This window comes from Chroicocephalus ridibundus, chromosome 8 (assembly GCF_963924245.1).
Source record: "Chroicocephalus ridibundus chromosome 8, bChrRid1.1, whole genome shotgun sequence".
In the NCBI taxonomy this organism is placed as follows: Eukaryota; Metazoa; Chordata; class Aves; order Charadriiformes; family Laridae; genus Chroicocephalus; species Chroicocephalus ridibundus.
In genome coordinates this window covers 17,446,376-17,464,602 of record NC_086291.1, presented here as the reverse complement: position 1 = coordinate 17,464,602, position 18,227 = coordinate 17,446,376, and the positions used below count along the sequence as shown (strand labels likewise).

The 18,227-nt window shown below is 40.5% G+C and overlaps 1 long non-coding RNA gene across 6 annotated transcripts in view; it reads left to right on the top strand.

Moving 5' to 3' along the window:
* Positions 1–13,603, top strand: part of LOC134519509 (uncharacterized) — a 480,646-nt gene extending 467,043 nt beyond the window's left edge. For 5 of the 6 annotated variants that reach the window (XR_010072240.1, XR_010072242.1, XR_010072238.1 and 2 more), the window contains one exon: positions 12,016–13,603. This is a non-coding gene — a long non-coding RNA (uncharacterized LOC134519509). The remainder of the gene's footprint in view (positions 1–12,015) is intronic. The other variant, XR_010072241.1, reaches the window with a different exon arrangement.
* The last annotated feature ends 4,624 nt before the right edge of the window (positions 13,604–18,227 follow it).

Genomic DNA, 18,227 nt, shown 5'->3' with positions numbered 1-18,227 from the left:
ATGTAATTTGTCCTTTTTAATTTATTCTTCTCTGCCCTGCAATAGAGTAAGCAGCCTTATCCTCTATTAGTCAAAGCTTCTGAGAAGGCTCCCTCTGTGCTTCCAGAATAGTCCTGTAGTGACAGTGTAGCACTGTGGAAATAAAAGACAAGAGACATATGCAAATGATGAAGTCTGCTTCTGAAAGGGATGAACCCATTTCCCTCGCCAGCGCAACATGACTAAGGGCGATCTTGTGGTGGCTGGTAGATACATGTGTCTATATTCAGTTAATGGCTTCTAGCTGGGCTCGTGGATAGGCTGCCTTGCAAAACTGACAGGGCTTTGTCCCATGCCAGCCAGCCAAGGGACAGTGGTAGATTACTAACCTCAGTGATCATTTAGTCAAATGGACTGAGAAAATTAATTCCCCCTGCATCTCTATTTGGGGGGGGGGGGGGAGGAGGGGGGCGGCGGGGGGAAGTGGAGAGTGGAAAAATCTGCAAGGACTAGGGAAAGGCTTTAAAAGGAGCAATAAAGACTCAAGCTTTTGGAAGAATCAGCAGCTTTGGACATGAGAGAGGATCGGGACAGAATGCTTTATAGCAGAAAGGTTCCACTTAATGGTGGGACTAACTAAGGTCAAAGAAAGCTGATGTGATGGGAGGGAGGCTCAACAATTAGGAGGAGAGCTCTGAATCACAGGCAAAAAAGGATGGACATCTTAGAGGAACCTGATGTTACCCAAAATGTTGCTGTGAATTTGGAAAATGAGTGTAGAATTTATTGGGTTTGCATTGACCTGTGTGTCTCTCTGCTATCTAAGTGTAATTTTGTTTGGGGGACTGAGTGCAGCTAAGCTGCATACTATCATATTGCAGAAGAGATAACAAGCAAGATCCTCCACCCAGTAAATATGCCAGAAGGGCCTGGAGCAGAAACAGTGCTGCTGCCTACCTATATCTAATAGAAGCTTAAAAAGTCACTTGATTTACTGTGACCTCCTTTTGGGGCTTGCATTTCAAGAAATACAGTCCAGCTGGAGAAGGGAGCAAAAAGAATAATCAGAGGTCTAAAAAAAAAAAAATTGATCTGTGAGGAAAGATTGAATCATCTAGGGTTGTCTAACCTAAACAAGAGGAGTCTTAAAGAAGATAATGTAAGTTTTCAGCTACATGAGAAACACTGCTCCAAAGAAAAGTAGAATAATCCTTTCTTATATTCCTGGGGGAAAGTAAGTACCAATAGGCTTCAATTGCAGTAGGCAAGATGTCAGTTAATCATTAAGAAATACGTGGTATTCTGTTAGGAATCTGGTGGCATACTGCAGTAGATCAGGAAGGAGTAGAGTGTTTGTCACTGGACATCTTTATGAATAGGCTAGACAACATCTGAAAGTAATGACAAAGACGTAGTAGGGCCTGTGTTGACCTTGTGAGCCTGGTCAACAACAGTCCGGTGAACTGAAACCCAGTGAGCACCTAGTGAGTAAAGTCTAGCGAGAGACAAATGGATTTGGGTCACTTTGGTAGCTGGGACTCCAGGATGAGGTAGGAAGCAGTAAATCCCTTGTGCATTTTGACAACGGGAATCTCCCTCAACTTTGAAAGCAGATTTTTTTCAACTCCAAATGCTTTTCCCTTGCCAAACCTGTACACTACCTTCATCTTATCTAGAGAAAGCCTCAGCCAACTGGCTTTCATCCATGTCTTATCTCTGCCAGACACAAGGAAGCTGTAACATACGGCTTCAATGAAAAGGAGACGTAGAGCTTGGTGTCATCAGGATATTGATGACATCGTAGCCTATGCCATTTCACAATATCCTCTAGTGGTTTCATATGGGTTTTGAATAAGAAGGGTAACAGTAGTGAACCCTTTGGTACTTTAAGCTGTGAGGCCTGGGAGAGAAAAAACATTTACCCATGCTTCTGGGATCTTCTTGACAGAGAGTGTCAAGAACACTTCAAAGACTCTCTTGTCAACCATTTTGCCATAGCAGCAATGTGTAACAGCAAACAGGAAGCAGACTTCATGTCTGGACTTTGGTCTGACTCAGATGCAGTGTCAAAGCAATTGAATTAGCAATATTAAGTTAAAATAATGTATTAAAGAATGTATGTGTGTGTATGAGGGTCTGTATGAAGTCATGTAACCATATCATGACAGAAATTTCCCACTTTTCCTGTAAAATTGCTAACGTCACTAATCAGAACGTATAATCTGACTATTAACTGGAAGAATAAGTTTATACCTAGTTTAGGAATTTTAGTCCTAAGAGCTGTAGAGAACATTCTGCACAGCTGATCATCTGCAGAGGTCTTGAAATGAGACCTGCCCTAATGGATCAGGGGGACAAAGAGGTAATTGCTTAGTTGGTTTAATCAACCAGTGGAAGTAACAGGTGAAGTGATGTGACCCCTGTGTGAAAAAGGGAGGGTAGAACCCATTGATAAAGTCGCAGAATAAGGGAAGAAGATATAAAATCTCACTTCAGGATTAACAATTACTCGGTAGGCAGACGTGTCTTTCCCCCCAGGCTTACGTCCATCTGGAGCTCCAACCTGCGCTGTGCCAAACAAGATTTAGCTTAAATGCCCAGCCATTTATTTGGAGTGTATCATTGGTATACAACTTTCGTTGGTATACAGATTCGCTAATAGTGATTTATATGGTATCTAGTCTTGAAAAGTCTTTGCTTCTTATTTTAAAAATGTATCATTGTATTGTTCAGGTTTTACGTTCTTTTTTTTCTGCCATCAGTGATGAGAAAACCGCACTGAAATGACTATATATGTCTGTCACATGCCTCAGCTGTAATAACAGAAGTAAAATAAGTCCTCCAGAATCTGGTTGGCTCACCTTCCTCAGCCATTTCAACATGACCACAGGGAGGGTATCCTGGAGTCCCCAGATGCACCACTGGAAGACTTTTCAAAATAAAGCCCTATTAGTAAGGCCATCTGACCTTTCTCCCTTCCCTGCTATGATATTTGGTGGACAAGACATAAACCATTCCAGTGAAATGTTCAGGCCTGAAAAACGGTGCATTTTGCATCAAAACCACAGGTGCTGACAGGTGCCTAAGCAGAGGAGGAGATGGATGAGTGAGGTGTTGAACTTGGCCCACCACTACCATCCCACCAACGTTACAGAGAGAAAGGGGGTTCCACATACAGGAATTGATGTAGGGTAGGAGTGAAGCAAATTAGTGAAATCCATCTTATTTTCTCATAACACAAATGCCAGCTGAGCTGGAGTGATGCTGTGCAGTACATTGCAATGAAAACATGCAGCCTGTGATAAGCTGACAGGAGCTGAACTGAACATAAATAGCTTAGAAACATCAGTGGGTAAAGGCAAAGTTTTTGCTTTTGTGTTTTAAAAAGACATATTTACTATGTTTTGCTTTTCAGAATATGACACATTGTGTTAATGCCAGCAACTATATTTGTAACGCCTTACACTTCCCATGTGTCAATTTTCTGTCCTTATATATGTATGTTCTCGTTTTTTTGAGCTATGGACCCATTAGAATTATCGTTAGAACTTTGTGACCAAGGAGATTAGACTTTCTCAGCATGACTGACTGTTTTCTAAAGACATCCTGGCTACACTGGAGTGACTGTGCTGACATTTGCACAGATGGGCAGATGGTGCCTGGGACATGTCTGGTTGCAGTGCAGACCTGAAGATCCTAGTTGAGGAAACCGAGCCACTCTGTTTTGGCCTGACTTATAAGAAAACTGCTTCTCAGCCAATGTAGCCTGTGTTATCCTTTCTGCTAGGTGTAATGGAAAAAAAATGGTTAGCCATTGGAAAACAAGCCCACAGCTAAAACATATGTTTTGGCCAAAGGCCATAATGATTTATATCAGATATCCGTGTGTTTGTTCCATACCCACTAAAACCATTAAACTCCTTGGGAAATACTGAAGAGGGCAAACATCCACAAGTCTGATTGACTATGGGAGGTTATAAGATGTATCACAATTGACAAATTGTGCTTGAAAACTATGCAGTATAAAACAAAAGCTGAAATGGTGTACCTGAGAAATGGTCTTCTAGAGATGGAATCTAAATTTTTGTTTCTCCTTAGAGTCAGTTGTAAATGTGGAATAGTTCCCTTACTCTCAAGAGAGAGATTTTGCATCGAGGCTACCTGTGGGAGTCAGTAAATGTTGTTGGGTACACGGAGAAACACAATCCTTCAGATAGGAGAGGGAGAGTAGGCGTGGCATGCTTTGGAGTACTTGGGACCACAGACTGATTCAGTAAAATCCACTTGTTTCCTAATTCCAATTCTGAGAATGAATCACATTATTTTCTACAGATAACTGGCTGATGTCCACTAACTGTTGAGAAGGACTTTATGTCCTCCTTTGCGATTGACAGCTAACTAATTATAGTGGTTTTCAGCTGGGGGAGTTGTCATGGTCTGGCCTGATGCATCTTTGTGCCAGGACCCTTGGCATACTCTTTGCAGCTCTGCTACTGACTTCCTGCTATGGACTTTGTGTTTAAATTCCATTATTTGACTTTAACCTATTAGGAAAAACTCACCGGTGTAACACTGTTTTAGAAGTGGCATTTCATGGATACAGCTAATGGAATTTATGCAAGTAAGATGCTACTCCCGAAGTCCTCTGATAAGCCATTCAGACTAGAAAATCACTGATTTAGGACATTAGTGGGTAAGACGGCAAATTTTGTCACGTGTTCGAAACTGGCTTATGCATATACCACTTTTTTATCTTCAGTCCAGAGCATTATAGAAGTCTTCAGCCAATACAGCTCTCTGTTTTAAGCACCAACATCATAACAGTTTTTACATTCTTGCTCTGCACTCATGTAGTCCTGGAAGAGCTCCATGGACTTCAAGGATCAAGGCAATACTGCAATTACATAGAATTAGAATTCTTTTTCTTTAGCAAAAAGATTTGGTAATGTAGCAAAACCAATGGACCAAGGCCAGCTGTGGCATAAATAGTGATTTTACTTCTCGAGCCAAATTCTTAAATGGTGCCAATAAACCTGCTGTGTTCTAAAAAATCCTTTTTTGATCTCCTTTGTGTCAATAGCTTAGACAAAAGGGTTGGAGTGGCAGCAATAAAAAGAACTGTTAAAGATCTTATATGTGGCACAACTATTTTACTTTGTCTTTTCTTGTTAACTGCTTTTCCTGCTTCATGCCCATTTCCGCACCTACTTAAGTGGGAGCTGAACATGGCTGACTACACTTACATCAAGATACATACACAAAAGGACATTTGAATCAATCACCACTTTGCCTATAGATTTCAGAAGTTTAGATCTCCAGCTAGGACAGATGTAACCTTTGAGGTATAAGGGTAGCTGAAGCAGGTGGGTTCAATGAGTTGTGTGTAGCAGCTGGGAGCAAAGCATTGAGATAAACAGGCATGTGCTTGTTCTTGTGATTTGGCCAGAAAAGCTTTCTCAGTGTTGCCCTGTGCCGTAGAGACATATCTTGTAATCAAGGAATGAATGTCCAAGTCTTCCAACACATGCTTCTGTAATAGAATGCTTAATAGTAGGATTGCTGTGCCTGCAACCAGGCTTTCTTGTTCTGTGACTTTCTGGGATCAGCAAGTATCTCTGTGATGCCTGAGGAGCAAATTCTCGTCTGCTGCAGCTCCACCATTGCAGGTTGCTATTGTTTGGGACTGTGGAGTCGACCCAGTGCTTTCCGGTTCTGGAAGCAATGACTAGGAACTGCCCTAAGCCTCACCTCGTCACATGTCACAGCACTGGTGTGTGCCAAGAGGTAAAGTAAGCAACATAGAGGGCATCTGGAAAGAGGGGAGACAGGAGGAACTCAATTTGGCAGATGCTGAAGCACAGCAGGTTTCCAGCAGTTTATTTTGGGAGTAATTGTTTGCTAAATAACCATGCTTTAACTGCAGTGGAGTATCTCCAGCTTCAGAAATATTTTATTATTATTATTAAAGATAAAAGTGTATAACACTTATAGGAACATGGTGGTGCTCCTAGCTAAGATTCATTGTTCATTAACCATTCAGACACTATGTGATTTTAGAAGGGCTGGGCTTTTAAGTGGTTTTTCCTAATTCATGTCATTCTCAAACACACCCATTTTAATTGCCAAGAAATTAAACTGCAGGAAGAAGAGTAGTGTTATCTGGTTTGCGCATAGGCTGCCTCTGTCGCACTAGTGCATAATCAAAGAAAATATAATTACAGCTCTGCAAATTTGAGGCCCAAACCTGCAGTCTAGTCTGTTCCTCCACTGCTCACATAAACAGGTGAGTCCTCAGGTTTTGCTTGGCTAACAAGTACCATCCTGTAATAACAAAGAGGAAATCTATGCTAGGATTTAGATCAGCTGGTTTTATTAAATCTAATAGACCAACTGTCACCTTGGTATCAAGTTATTCTCCTGAAATGCCTGGAGCTGTACCAGTCTTACATTTCAAGACTGAGGTCAGAACCAGATCCAGTCTGCTGCAAAATGAAGCACTTCTGTCACTTGCTGGTAGTGAGGAATCAGTTATCGAAATCTTAAATCTCTCTATGTCCAAGTTGAATTTGTACACTATAAATACATTCCATAGACTCTATGGGGTGCTCATCTAAATATGCTCCACAGTATTTACTAATAAGACTCTCCTCTTCTTCATGCAGCTTGTCCTCTAAGTGGGATAGGTGTTTGTGCACTAGCATTTTGTTCTGTTCCTATTAATACCATTTTAAGTCCCAGGAAGACTTGTGATCTTTTATGTCTTACAGAACTGTTATAAATATTCACAAGTTCAAGGTCATGCTGTCTGTAACCACATACCTTTAAATTCAAATATTTGAGGTGGGATTTATGGGAGGGAGGGGTTAAGTTTACAGCAGGGTTTCCCAAACAAGGTAGAAGGTGCTGGGAGGGAGAGGTGAAAAAGCAAATGATTGATTCTGCTTCCAACATTGGGACACTGTACTGGGGAGGGGATGGGATGAATGGAAGAGTTCACCTAGGAGAGATGCACAGGGCAGAGCCATTTGCACAGTGCTGTTTTACAGAACTTTAAAAGGTAAATGCACTTACTTGTAGGCAGTAGACTAAGTTGTATTGTTTGGCATGAGCTGGCTCCTAGTTATACTTGACTTCACAATGTTTACAGCATTCTCCTTAAAGCTATCAGTTTAGCGGGGTGAGGCAAGGGAAAGAAGACATACCTGTTCTAGTAGTGCTACCTCAGAAATCCCTATACCCTGTGTGAAAATGCTGTGTACTTCTTGCTTACCAAGTGCCTTGAGTTAATACAAGAGGACTCAATGTTCTAATGTTAAATGCCAAGGGAGCAATACCTGAAAGGTCTGAGACTGAAGCATCAGACTACAGAATTTCCTATTTACTATATACTGTAGACGGTATATTTAGTAACTAATCATCCAACCCAATAATCTAAAATAGTATTTGACAAAAAGGTCAAGTGTTTAATAGTAGGGATGGGAGAGCCATAAAAATCTATAAGAAGAATGCTCCATGGAACAGCCAGCCAGATGCAGCTCCCGGCTCTGTCATTGTATCTCTCAGTTCCTCCTTTCATTCTATAAAAATGTCACAGTCTCTTAAGCTCAAACGATTCCATACGTTTTTCTGCTTCTGGAGGATGTAACTACACAAAGCTCAGTTCCCGGTTGCCAGACCAAACAAATGTCTCTGAAAGTTTCCTCTCTTGAAGTCTTCTAGAGCTTTTCAAAAAGTGTCATGGTTTATGGAGTAAACAAAAGTTCCCAGGAGGAAGTGTAAGACTGTATTTTATGGAAATCTCATTAGAATGAGAGAATTTTTAAATTAAATAATTGCTTTATAAAACTTCGCAGACTGCATGTTCCAGGTCTGTTAGCCAAATGGATGTCAGCCAGAGGGGCGAGGGGGAGTGAGCCAAACTGAAAGCTGGGGTAAATGGGCCCAACTTTCACAACGTTTTGGAACTTGACTAACACATTCAGGGGCTAGAAGTAGCCACAGTGTGCTGCTGATCTATAGAGCAACCCGGGCAACTTCAGCCATGTTTCAGAACCTCATTTCCCCTGTAAAACATAAAAACGAAACACAGAAACAGCAACTGAGTCTAAATGCTGTACTTGGATCCAGACTGCAGGACACACATATCTTATTTTGTTGGTAATACTGTCCTCCCTTAGCTCCTGTCTCTCTGATACTGTTCCCACACTCTGTTTTTCATGACTCCCTTCATAACTGTTTGCAGTTTATTTTTTCTATCATCTTCTTATTTGCCTGCAGGAACTGCAGCTATTTTACTTCTGCTCATGGGACCCCACCTCATTTGTAGCTGTTTGAAATAACATGCCTCCTTGCTGCATCTTTTGGCTGAAGAAACTGCAAGGAGAAGTGCTGTCATGGCCAGCAGAACAAACAGATGATCTGCCCATTGCTGTGACGTTTTTTGTAAACCCACATGGTTAATAACAGGTTTCTCTTGTTTGTTTTTTTGGGGTTTTTTTTTTTGATTGGCAAATATATACTATAGGAATGGGGGGTATTTGGAAGAAAAAATGGGACACACCTTTTAATTCTCATGAAAGCGTTATCATGGGAAGCCTTCTTAAAACAACAGAGTGAGAACAAGTTAAATATTTTGTTTCAAAGGGATTATCCCTACCCAGCAGGGAACAGCTGGCATAAAGCGTTGATCCACCTCCCATTGCAAACATGAGCCAAACTCCCGTTGATTTCATTGGTACAGAATCAAGCCCTTATTAAGTCCATGACCAGCTTTGCACAACTTCTGTCCCTGTCTGCTTCCTTTACACGTAGGCCTGAGCCTCTCCGACCCTGGAGAACCCAAACTGAGGGGGGCTGTAGTGAAACAGAAAGTATTTTAAAAGGTAAATGAGTAAAATAGTGTAACTTCTTTTTCAGAATATAATCAGTTGTGGAGTACCTCTTAAATATCCTCTCTAACTTCAGTCTAGTCTTTCTGTCTGGATAGCCAAATGACAAGCAGCAAGATTTATCCAGGACCTCCACTCACTAAAATGCGCCAGCTCCTTCTTTTTTCTGGATTAGCGTGGTTCCTCTCTAGCTTGTGTTTCATTCCTGCATTGAGCCACTTGAAAAGGATTGTTTTCTCATGGTATTTTCAAGTTTTGTGTACAGTTATGTTGCAGTACATTTAGTAAAAGAATACCAGTTACTGAGATGTGTTGAAAAACGTCACTCCCAGGTCTAGGAGCAGCCACAGACTTCTTAGTCTCTTTCCAGAGCATTCACATCAAGGCATATATGTATGTAGAACTGTTTAAAGAACATACATTGATTATTAAAAACCCTGGACATTAGTCAGGATCCTAATTTCTGACACTGACAGGCTTCCTGTCACCCACATCAGTCCCTTCGTGGTTATATTGTTGGAATGTGTTTCTGCTAAACGGCAGACCAGGCTGAAACTATTAGTGCCTAGGAATGGGGGAAAAATGTAATAATAAGTGATTGGGTTATTAAGAGCCTTATTGTATGTGACAGTGAAAAAACTGGGGTTGTACCCTCATATGTCATCTGAAAGTTAGTACTATGAACAAGATGTTTTCATATCCTTTCTAATACTTTGAGATAGATCAAAATTTATCATAGCTATCTTCATTTTATTCAGTTAATAATGAATGATCAGTGAAACATTTTGGAATAGGAAAAGCTAGATGATTCATATAACCTCTGCTGTGAAAGGTTTTCAAAGTTTAAAACGTACAAAGAGAAGTAAAAGTAGCTATATCTTTTGCACAATATATAAAAGCCAAGAAATTATGTAGGAGAGCTGAGAAGTTTTAATTGAATAACAGAGTTTGTGAGATGGTCATACAGGTTTGATTTTTTGATAATCAGATTGAGTTTCATTGTTCAGCATTTGCATGAGTTCTCAAACAATGAAACTGTCTTCGTGGACGTTTCTTTTCACTGAAAGACATCCTTTGATGACAGTGGTGTGACTATGTGAGTGTTGTATAACTGCAATTTTTAACTCCTGGGGAAGGTGCTGGGTAAAAAGCTGTGATTCTTCTTCTTTATTAGAACTGATAGAAGATCCAAGATATGAAAAAGAGTCCAAAGTCTTGCTCAACTGTTTATGGATAAAAAGAAATCCAGAAACTTTGCCATAGCATTCCTGTTATGCACACACCTCTGATAAGTCTGCACTAACAATAAAGGGCCAAATTCTCTGCTGGAATAAACCCCACAATTTCTTTGGTGTCTGTTGAGCTTCCACTACCTGTTTCAGCTGGTACTGTACTAAAAGCTGAAGTACAGAGACATGTCTTTATCCCTCCAAATTGTATAGTTAATGTTTGGAGACTTTTTTTATCTTTGTGCCAGTGCATGCGTGACTTCTTCATAAAGCTTCAATTTTTGGAGTCTGTGAGTGGGGAATTAAGTGTCCCATTCAGGTAGATTATTCTGTAATAGTAGTTGTCATACCTATTGCATCATTTTCACAAGTGTGTAAGGCTCCTGACTGTGAAAGACTGGACATGCTAGACCACATGCTAGACCAATATTGCAGTCCCTGTGCTTTTGTGTTGCTAGAGCTACTTCTTTTGAACTTTATGGCTAGCTAAAAATTTGAGATATTCTAGATTATTCTAATTATCAGGAGAAATTGTTGGTGAGAGTCACAAACTACTTTTATGCAATTCTATATATTTACCAAAAAAGGACAAAGATCTGGTTTTCTAACCACAGGACAAGTCAAACAACTGGAAGAACAGAAGAATTTTACCCCATTGCCTGTGAGACCTCTTCCAGCCAGAGTCCATTCCTTATGCTCACCCTTGGCCTCTCATAGGGATGCAGTGTCTGCACGCCCTGCTGCCTTTCTTCATTTCTGCAGTGCTTCTGTGGCTTTTCTTCACACCCAGATCTGGTGGTCTCTCAGTGCAATACTCAGAAGATATGCTTCTCTCATAGTTCAAGTCTCCAATCAGGTCGGCCTTGTCTTTGCTATGGGCAATGACACGTGCCTGCACTTGGCTTTGGAGGCCGAGTATCTTCACAGAGGAGGTGAGTTGCTCCTTCCCATCTAGCTCAATTGAAAGGCAGTGACTACAGTCACCAGCTCTGACATTTCATCCATCCGGCCCTACCTGTTTTCTGTCAAATTTATTCCCGTAACTCCCTGCCATCATAAAAAAGCAAGCCTGAAAAGAGGAGGAATAAACATAGAGTGGTTTAGAATTGTGTACTAGGAATAATTAAACTCTTAGTAAGAGGCTTCTGTCATTTCTCTATTTTTACTCACCGTGAGGAGGACAGCGTGTTCTCATCTTTGTGGAGTCACATAAATGACTTGATTAAAGTGCACATTGCAGAGCTGAATCTGGGAATTTGGAACTTCCTTGCTGTTTTCTCAAGGTATTTGTATGATAGATGAGGAGGAAAAAAAAAAAAAGTCCTGTGTTTAGTTCATCTTGTTATGATGTAGATGTATTTTCCACACATTTGCAAATAGAGTAAAGAACAAGAGTTCTTCAGCTATTTAAAGTCTTTGAAAGAAGAAAGGCAGTTTAGATTACCAGCAGCCTACAACGTGCGTGGCACAAAAATGTCAGTTTTAATGGCAAAGTTCAGGATAAAACTGTGTCAGCTAATTTAATCATTTACCATGAAATACCAGTTATCTTAATCTTACATGCAGTCCTTAAGTCTGCTGCATATTTTTGTGTAATTGAATCCTGACCCTAAAAGGGAGGAAGCAAGGAATTTGCTTTTTAGTGAATAGTTAGGCTCTAAACGTTCCTGTTTATAAATTGTATTTGCGGCATTGTCAGATATTTTAATACTGAGCAGCTAATATTTCTGATGAGTCTATTTTTTCTGTGTTTCATATTTGTTTTCCATGCTGAAGAAATCATATTAGTATTCAGTTTCTATGGAACTTAACCGAGTTCTCTGGAAAAAGTGCAAATATTGTTCCCAGAACTTAAGGCAAATAAATTAGTATCTAACCCAGATGACACATTTTATTCATGTGGTTTGCTTTCCATCTAGATACCTGATGTATTACTTCAGCAGCAAATTCAACGAGGCCAAGATGTCTTCATTTTCCTTCAGAGCAAGAGCTGCAAGAGCAGTGTGATGGAAGTATTGGTCTTCTGTGGCCAGCCGGCGAGAACCCATCAACAGCTGTGATGAGCAGAGCAGACATGGGGAGACAGGAGGCGGCTGAAGCCAAAGAGGACCCACGCCTGGAGCTGTGTGTGTGTGATTGGAGCAGAGAGAGGCCAGGACCCAAGGAAATCCCAGCAGCAAGGGAAAAAAACAGATTGACTCTCAGTGACTCATTTAGCTCCTGGATTGGACAGATCTCTCCCCTGCTGGCAATTTGGCTGAGCATCAATGGACAGATACCAGGATGAATAGCTTAAAATAATTAGGGTTTGGGAATCTGCAAAACTGCTAGCCATCCAATTCTTTACTGTGCAATGCGAGGCACAAAAAAGAAATTACATTTAGGTTATTAAATACTAAGTCAGTGGATTTACCTCCATTTGGTCCAGAACAGGAAACTGGCTAAATTTCAACATTTATATCACTGTGTTGATGGTCTGTTTATCACTGAAAAAGTGAGTGCCTTTTGGCAGGTCAAGCTCTTTGACACATGGGGCGAATGTGTGCTTAATTTCTCCAAAACAGAAGAATTAATATAATAATAATTAACACAGATGAGAACAGAATTAAAATCAAGTACAGTCAAGAGTTCAGTTTGATGCCAGGTGTCTCACGTTGTAAATGTTCTGAGGCCAGATTTTTTCCTGTTGAAGCTAGTGAGGATTTTGCCATTGGCGCTGATGGGAGCTGGAGTGGGCCTTGAACATGGAGAGACAGGATTCCCTGTACTTTCTATTTAATGCTCAAAACCAGAAGCAACAGGCTCATTTAGTATCAGTAAAGGTCAGTTAAAATTATAGAGACATCCTTTGGAGCAAATCCTCTGCCTTGTATTTGCATATTTATGAACTACAGATTACGACAGGCTATTCCATTTATTAGAGCAGCGTTGCTATAGTTAATAGTCTGTCAGTATTTCCATTATAAACCCCGTTTTTCAGTGTTTTAGTATCTCAGCCACTTAAAATCACATCAGGAAGCAAGTTGGTCTTGTGTTGTCGGCCAGGTGCAATATTTTGTTTTGAGTTATTTTCAATAATGAAATACTATTCATCATATATGCACATGAGCCATAGCATTTCTGTTAGGGGGGAAATAGCAAAGTGCATAAGTTCATTGCAGCTTTGTTGTTCTTTAGGAAAGAAGGAAAAAGAGGGATTTGACCAATCATGTCAACTGGGGCTTCACGTGTGAAGAACAGTTTCTCAAGCAACTGCTCTCAGAGGAAACACTGGTTCTCAATGTGAAATCAGGTTGCTGCCTGCTTGCCAGTAGTGACTCAGGTATACAGGTGAGGATGGCTCCCCTGTCCCTCAGAAATTTCTTCTCTGCCAGAGTCATGAGTGAAGCACACCAGGTAAGAAAGCAGCGAACATTAAAGAAGAGCCTTTAGAAGTAACAGAAGCCCTGGTTACAAATTCAAAAAGCTGGCCTTTTCTTTAGCGTCTTCCAGATGCAGAGAAGTGCAGTACAGTACTGACTTTATTGCTGACATTTGGGGTAGAGAAAAGGGGTTGCTGGGGCTTTGGGAAGGGGGCAGTTGTGAAGCTACCTTGCACGTGTCCCTGAACTGAGCAGTATTGTTTACTTTACTTTAGCAATCTCACATCCCGCTCCTTCCAACAGCCTTTCATAGAGGTGTGGGCTCGCTAAAAAATAACTGGCTGGCAGGGGCAAATGTTTAGACTGAAATGCCAATTTTTAACTTACCAGGGCAGCAAAAAATTACTCTTCAGTAAAGAAGCTGGTCTTGCGCTATAATCTCTTGCCCCATGAAAAGAGAAACCGTCCAATATAAAAATCCTGGGCAGTGATTTGTTCTCAAGGCCTTGAAAAATCACTTACCGCCACAGTAACTGAGAAGTTAAAAATCAAATTCATGAAGAGAAAAAGAATGAAGTTATGTGCAAAGTGTTTGTTGCTCTTTACTGTTGCCCAGCAAACACATAGTTGGAGGTGGGAACACAGTCCATCTTTTCCATTTTTTCCATCATAAAGGTCTATTTGCACAACTGGGGACCCCAGGGAAACTAAGAATGGCAGGCCTGAAACACCATTGAAACATCATATATGATCCAGTTGGTGCACAGCAGCTAATAAAACTATGCCCTGGGCAAGACACAGGGCTTGGCCTCTGTGCCGCCTTCTGTGAATTTCGACCGAATTAAGATTAACAAATTTAGAAGTTAAGTTACATAAACAATTTTTTAAATACATGGTTTAAAGACGTGGTTGCAACAAAAGGTCTGTGATCTTAAAGCCTCCAAATCCAAATGGTGAGCTAGACTTTGTGTCTGGCCTCTCATCTCCATCATGAGAACCAAGCCCAGATGAAGACACTCCACTCAAGCTTGTGGAAAATCTGTTCCAAATCCAAGTGGCTCGGGCTCATCAGTAGTGCTTTCTTAAAACAACAGTATTTGGGATGTTTTTGTAGGTAATTACTAACTTAAAGTGCATTTTCCAGATTCCTTCCAGAATTGCCATCGTAAAGAGCAATATTCCTTCCCCAAGCACGTCACAGTGCTTTTTCAGCCAAAAATTATCTCTGGTCATGATAAGTGATCATAACTCAGAAGTAGGCAGACTACAGAAATTCTAACTGTGTTGAATACAAAATTACTTTAACAGGTTTATAAAGCAGGTGTAACCCAAAGTAACAGAGGGGGAGGGTGGGCCTGCCAAACATGTGTTTAAAACTTGTGAAGTATGGAGTATTATGTGCTGTCTGCTGGAAGGTAAGTCCATGCTCAGTAAGCTATCTGAACAGCATTGTTCACTACATATATTTGTTATGTTTAGGTTTTAATTTGCAGTGACATAAAATCTTGCATAACTGATTTGAGTGCATCTTTGAATATTAAAAATACCAATTATTATGTAATTAGTCAACAGGATGTGTGTAATTGTGTAATACCAGCATTCCTGGGTGTGGTTAAATATGTAGGTAGAATGCCAACACTCATCTAGACGTAGTATTATAAAATTACACAGCAACATACACCCTGGGTGGGTATTCCAATTATATTTTACATTTAAACAATGGCTACATTAGCAAAATAGAACTTCTTTTTTAAAATATCTTCCTGGAGGCATGGATCATAGTAGATGATAGTGATAATATTGCCCAAATAGAGTATCTTCCATCTCCCAGGGGACCCAGGTTTCTTCATAAACAAATAGGAGACAGAAACCAGGCATAAAAAGCCCTTCATCCACTCGTGGCATAAAGCCACTCCAAAATGGACATGTGACAATTGCTGTATCATGCACCAGCGTAACTGAATGCAGAAAATGAACAGGAAGAACTTTCTATCTCATGAAGAATCACATGAGATTAACCAGAAGTATGACTAGAACTGTTATATTTTCAGGACTTGACAGACATCAGGACCATCCCTAAACTGTTGTGGAAACAGAACCACACAGTGAATCAGATTCTTCTTTGAACTTACCCAGGAAGATATAGGTTACAGCCGTCAAATCTGTTGAGCATTTTAGTTAACTCTGATCTCCCCTAAGACTTACGGCCAAAACCTCCCTGCCTAGTCATCACTTGTTCTTCCAATGGTACATCTGTGGTGACTGACAGGCATATACTTCACTGGGGCCAGCACTACAGAGATGGCAAGATCTGCAGTACAGACAGAAAAGGTGGATGGTTCTTTTACATGGCTCACCAGTATCTTCTCTCTTTTGATACGGATCCAAGGTGAAAAATCCAGGAGAAGGATGGAAAGGTGAAAATTCCAACACCAAAACAAAAAACCACTGAAGCCATGACTCATTATAAATGTAAAATGTCAGAGCCTAAAGCTGGTGGGTTTTTTCGTGTGCCTGGGTGGAGAAGGGTGAGGTGCCCTCTGAGGATGATTTTATCTTTACTTTTGTGTCTGATGATCTTGGATGTGGTTTGGCAAGTTCGTAAAAATATTTGTGATAAAGTTGAACTGCTGTCTGGAAATGTTACATACAGAGATGTAAGAAAGCTTAAGGAGAAGACTGCAGATGCTGGAAGAAGAATCGGCAGTGCGCATGAATGAGGTTAAAAATTGCAGACAATTAGCTACTGGATGACTCCTACTAAATAAATCATCAAAGACTTCACTGCTGCTTCCAGGTTTCCACAACAATATTGGCTCATTGGAGCAGCCAAAAAGATGTTAATTTGGCCAAAGTTTTAGGAATTTGCTATTCTTGTTTGAATTAACTAATCAACCAACAAGGCCAATGTACAATCTCTTGCCAAGACTATAAAGCAGGGCCTTCATGCTTCTAGGGAAGATACTATATTTATTGCTCAGGATCAAGGGCCCCATGATATGTAAAATAAGGTTCTTCGTGTTAAATGAGAGCTACATGGGAAAGAAATACAACCTGAGCTTGTCACGGAATCTCACTTCTTATTTCAGCACTCAATAAAGCATTTTGTTTGTCCAATTTAAGCACAATTTCTTTTTCCTGTATGCCTCCACAGATCAGGTCTAGCTCTGATCTTATTTAGAATTTAATCCCAGACCCAAAGTAAAGGAAAAATATTCCCATTGCTTCCAACAGGCATCTGGTCAGTCTTGTACCATGGTTTTACTTAAATGTAAACTCAGTGTTGATTTTCTCCCCAGAAAAAGAGGGGTAAGTGATAAGAGATGGGAGTCTGTATGCTCAGCTTTCCACCCTCCTGTTACTTGCTGCTGATAGGACCAATCCTTTGGCTTGGCAAAAAATTCTTAATTTGTCTGGCCTTTCTGCAGGGTTGGCTGGTACAAAAGAGTGCTCACCTTGACCTTCTTCATTGCTGCATCTGGGCAGCTCACCACGGTTGTACTCGCTTTTACTGCTTGAGATTTACTTGTGTCCCTGGCGTGTTGTGATAAGCCTCTGAATGTCACTTCGGTGAAGGTTTTGTTCTTCCCAAAGACTCTCCAGAGGTTCAGTGAAGGCAAGTAGGGTTTGCTTTGGTTGAAAAGTAGATTGTATGTGTCACTATAATAAATGGAAGTATGCAAAGTGTTGGTTGAATTTAACAGGAAATTGAAATGTTTGACTTGTCACAAGGCCAGTTCATACTATGTGGACTTCTGACATTGCTCATAGTAGGTGAACCTCACCCCACGTTGAGGGCCAGCTCAAAGCCTAGTTATCACGTACATGCAATTTAAACTATCTTCAGAATAAAACTTAAGTAAGTGGTGCATAAGCCTCACACTCTCTCTCTGTGCAGGAGTGTAAAAAAAAGGAACCTGATTTGGAAAACACTAGGGAGAAATACTGAAGTTTTACACGTCAAAAAGGCTAATTAGAAATGCTTTTCTTTTATAACAAATAAACCAAGCATATTGACATTAATTATATGAAATACTTGAGGTTTGGAATAATCTATTGAAGAGCACAGATGTATACCAAATCCTATGCAAATAAGCTTGTGCAACTATTCTTCAGGTAACACATTTATTTATAAAAATAAGCTCTGTGTTTGGGTTTCTTTTTAATAGGCAGAACATCACAAAAAGTCTCTCTCTCTTGGTTTTTACTCAGTGTAGTGAGATAGTTATATCTGTTCAGCACAGCCTAATACGCTTTCCGGGAGCTCAGAGCAGATTCTTCCTGTACCTGAGTTAGTAGTACTCTGTCAGCTTTCCTGGAATTACATCACTGTAGCTAGCAGCAGAATTTGTTCTCCTCTGGTGGTAAATTTCCTTTGGTTTCAAAAAAGCTAATGGAATTCATAACTGCATTTGTATTTTTCAGTCTGTGTCCCTTAGTTTTCTAGTGACAGAGGTGTTTAAAGAAAATGCTGTGACTGTGATTTGCTATGTTGCCCATTAGTGTTGTCGGTAGAGACTCTTAATAACATTGTGAAGAAAGCTTCATCTATCCCTTCTCTTACCCTGGCTGGCTGCAAAAGAAATCTATTGCTTTTGATAGCTTTACTTCATGGTGGAAGAGTTCTTCTACGTCAGGGCCATGACAGGCAGTCTCAGCAGGCTGAATCATACCACCCCAAATGCTCCTATAGCCCTGCCACATGCCCTGCTCCTTCCATCTTAGGCCCTGCCTCTCTACAGGTGAAAGACACTTCACTTTCCGGGTCA